This window comes from Carassius gibelio, chromosome A21, assembly GCF_023724105.1.
Source record: "Carassius gibelio isolate Cgi1373 ecotype wild population from Czech Republic chromosome A21, carGib1.2-hapl.c, whole genome shotgun sequence".
Taxonomy (NCBI): Eukaryota; Metazoa; Chordata; class Actinopteri; order Cypriniformes; family Cyprinidae; genus Carassius; species Carassius gibelio.
In genome coordinates, this window is record NC_068391.1 from 18,738,902 (window position 1) to 18,743,559 (window position 4,658).

Genomic DNA, 4,658 nt, shown 5'->3' on the forward strand with positions numbered 1-4,658 from the left:
AGGCAGCAGTTAAACAATTTATTAGGAACAATCAAAGCTGACTTTCAAACAAAAATTTTTGCATCATTACTCCAGTCACACAATCCTTCAGAAATCCTTTTAACAATATTATTTAAAAAAAAAAACAACATTGTTATTATTATCATCATCATCATAATCATCATCATTATTATTATTATTAATGTTGAAAAGAGCTGAGAATATTTTTTCCAGTTTTTTTTAGGGGGGATAAATTGAAAGACAGTATTGTTTGTTACATTTGTTACAGTTACATTTATTTGTTACATTTATATTATTTACATCAAGCTTTTGAATTGTAGTTTGGAAAAAGTCTAACTAGTAAAATGTTTTCACGTTATGTGAAAACTAGTACAAGTATATAAATAAATAAAAAGAGACTTACTCATGTGTATGATCTCTGCTGAATAAAGTGCTTCATTCTTTTTTTTTTCTGAGAAAATCCAAATCTCAAATCCTCAACCACATCACATCTTTTTGGGGTGAATTATGTCTTATTCCTCTCATCGCGAAGCAAACAGTTAAAATAAAGAACTTGAAGAACAGTCTCGCTGCATTGTTATGGGGGTATTCAAGACACGCGCTTCAGTGAAACATTAGAATCTGAATATAGCGTTCAGCGTGATTGGATTACAATATGGATTACTTTATCACAGAATATCTGTTTTCGGCAGCACTTGTTTAGTGTAAAAGTAGACTCTTGCGCACAAATATATAAAAAATAAACACAAAATAAAGTCCAGACTCAGGCCTGGTCTTCTCTCGTCCTTCACTGTCGTCGCTCCTCTTTTGTATCCTTCCAATCTCCTCCGTTCCCACGGCTCTTGGCTCCGCCCCACTTGTCACAGTCAGTACTTGTCTTTTGAATATCAAGGGATTGTGTTGAAATGTGCTCCACACATTCTGTTTATCACTATTTACAGGCCTCCAAAATACTCTCCAGCCTTTGTTTAAGAATTCACATAGATAATGCAGAAAACAAAACTACAAAAAAAAATTATATATAAACTGATTTAACATGTGCACGAACCTACACACAATAAAGGACATAATCTAGACTTAATCATCAGTACAGGTCTAAACATTTAATCTATTGTTATTAAGGATGTAGCACTATCTGATCACTTCTGTATTTTCTTTGATATATTGATCTCTGCTGCCACTGAATCTAGATCTGTCTCTGTCAGAAAGAGATGCATTAACGAGAACACTAGTGTGCTGTTTATGGAGGTCATTTTGCCAAGACATGTTCCTGGATCAACATCTTTTAATGATCCTGTATAAACATTATTGTCCAAAAATATACACTTAACCCAATCCCTACACCTAAACCTAACCCTTCCCATAATGTATTCCTAAAATCAGTAGGAAATTATAGCTGATTAACAAGGCTGTAGAAGGACCTAACCATGATTTTAAGCCTAAAACAGATATTTCCTGCAAAGTTTTATTTAAATTATGATTGGTTGATTGGAATGTTGCTCCAGGATCAACAAGGATGTTGATCCAGGAACATGTTGTACTTGTTGAAATCACACTCACGGTTTATTGGGAGGCTATATCTTTAACACCAAGCATTACTGCAAGTCTTCTTCTTGGAATCTTGAAATGACAGGAATCTTCTCATTGATTCCTTTAACTCAAAATTTAAGAATGCTATTGATGATATTGCTCCTGAAATAGTCTGTATGAAGATTAGCAGACAGAAATCATTTTTAAGAAAATCGACAGCAGTACAGAGTATAAAGAAACAATGCAGAAAAGCTGAGTGGATGTGGCGGAAGATGAAATTCACTATAGCATCTGTAAAGACAGCCTTCATGCTTTCAATGTGGAACTAGCCACAGCTAGACAGAGTTTCTTCTCAAACCTTATAAACAGTAACTTAAACAACACTCTCACTCTTTTGGTACTGTCTGACGAACCCCCAAGTCAGATTCCCAATGAAATGCTCTCCGACAGCAAATGCAATGAGTTTGCTTCCCTCTTTTCTGAGAAGATCATTAATATCAGGAAGGCGATAAGCACATCCTCAAGTTATGCAGAGGTCAGACAGATACGACCTCAATATCAAAAAGAAGATAGTGTCTATTTTTGAAGCAAATGATAGCAATATTTTGGAAGAAATAGTGCAGCACCAAAAATCGTCAACTTGCAGTCTTGACACACTTCCCACATCTTTTTTTTTTTTAAAGTGTGCTGAACTGTTTAGAAGCAGATCTCTTAGAAGTGGTAAACGACCCACTTCTTTTTGGGACTTTTCCAAACACACAGAAAACTGCAGTTGTTAAATCGCTTCTGAAAAAGAGCAATCTTGATAACACCTTTTCGAGCAATTACAGACCAATATCAAATCTTCTTTTTATAGGCAAAATTATAGAAAAGGTAGTTTTTAATCAGCTGAAAAAATGTTTAAACTCAAATAGATACCTGGACAATTTTCAATCTGGTTTCTGACCGCATCACAGCACAAAGAGATTGCTCATTAAGATAATAAATTATAATAACTTAAATTCTGATTCTGGCAAAATATCAGTGCTGGTATTACTAGATCGCAGTGCTGCGTTTGACACTGTTTATCATAGTCCCGGAGTCCCACAAGGCTCAATTCTTGCACCGCTCTTGTTTAGCCTGTATATGCTACCACTAAGTCAAATAATGAGAAAGAACCAAATTGCCTATCAAAGCTATGCTGATGATACCCAGATATACATAGCCTTATTCCCAAATGACTACAGCCCCATTGACTCCCTCTGCCAATGCCTCAATGAAATTAAGAGTTGGATGTGCCAGAACTTTCTTCAGTTCTTGGAGCTGAAGGAAAAACTGAAGTAATTGCATTTGGAAACAAAGTTGAATTCTCAAGGTGAATGCATACCTTGACTCTAGGGGTCTAACAACTAAAAATTAAGTCAGGTGTGTTTCTGGAGACAGACCTTAGTTTCAGTATTCTTGTCTAAGCAGTAACTAAATCAGCATAGTATCATCTAAAAAACATTTCAAGAATTAGATGTTTTGTGTCCAGTCAAGACTTGGAGAAACTAGTTCATGCCTTTATCACCAGCAGGGTGGACTATTGTAATGGTCTTCTCACCGGCCTTCCAAAAAAGACCATTAGACAGCTGCAGCTCATCCAGAACTCTGCTGCCAGGATTCTGACTAGAACCAGATCAAACCAGTCTCCAGGTATTTTCACTGGCTTCCAGTTACATTTAAGATTGATTTTAAAGTACTTTTACTTGATTATAAATCACTCAATGACCTAGGACCAAAATACAAGTCATTTAGAAATACCAAGGGTTCACACAAAATGAGGGGAATCTGCTTTTAGTTATTATGCCGGCTGCAGCTGGAAAAGCTTCCAGAAGAGATCAGATGTGCTAAAACTTTTTCCCCTTTTAAATCTAGACTCAAAACTCATCTGTTTAACTGTGCATTTATTGAATTAGCACTGTGCGATGTCCGAACTGATTGCATTGAACTGATAATTTTTTATGATTATTTTACTTTCTTTTATGTAAAGCACTTTGAATTACCATTGTGTACAAAATGTGCTACATAAATAAACTTGCCTTACATTGCCTTGTCAACAGCCTTAATTTGAGCAACAGAAAATAATTTACCCACATATACGTGTACTGTTTTGCTCATTAAATGATTCTGAGTTCCACAAACTAACAGATTTATTGAATTGTATATCTTGTGTTAAATCGTGGCTTGTTAGTAACTGTCTCCAATTAAACTTGAAAAAGACTGAAACCCTGATTATAGCCCCAGGCAACAAAATTCCATCAATTGTCCAACACCTTGGTTCTCTGAGCTCCACTGTCCAGTCGAGCATCAGAAATCTAGGTGTCTGATTTGACCAATCATTGTCTTTGGACAGCCATTCGAGACTTCTGGTCAGAAATCGTTTTTATCACCTAAGACATATTGTTAAATTGAGGATGATTTTAACGGACTCTGATCTTGAGATGGTTATTCATGCTTTTATTTCTTCATGTTTAGATTATTGTAACTCTCTTTTTACTTTTCTAAACAAATCTGCTCTAAATCGTCTACAAAATGCTGCTGCAAGGCTTTTAACAGGATCTGGCAGACGGGCTCACATTAACCATATTTTGTCCTCCCTACACTGACTACCTATCAAATTTAGCATTGATTTTAAAATATTAGTTTTAAATTTTAGAGCTTTAAATGGTCAGGCCCCACAACTTGCTATGCACATACTCCCCTGGTTGTTCCCTTCAATCATCAGGCCAAAGTCTTTTAATTGTCTCAAAAACTCATTATAAAACCTGGGGAGATCTTTCCTTTGAGGCTGTAGTCCCCAGACTGTGGAACGCCTTGCCTTTGTTCCTCCGTCTGACTGATTCTGTTGAGTCCTTTAAAAGGCAACTCAAGACACTGTTATCACCATATCAGACACCATATCGGCCGGCAGCCATATCCCCCCGGAGCCCAAGACCGGTTGCCCACTGAAGCTAAGCAGGGCTGAGCCTGGTCAGTACCTGGATGGGAGACCTCCTGAGGAAACTAGGTTGCTGCTGGAAGAGGTGCTAGTGAGGCCAGCAGGGGGTGCTCACTCTGTGGTCTGTGTGGGTCCTAGCGCCCAGGTGTAGTGATGGGGACGCTATACT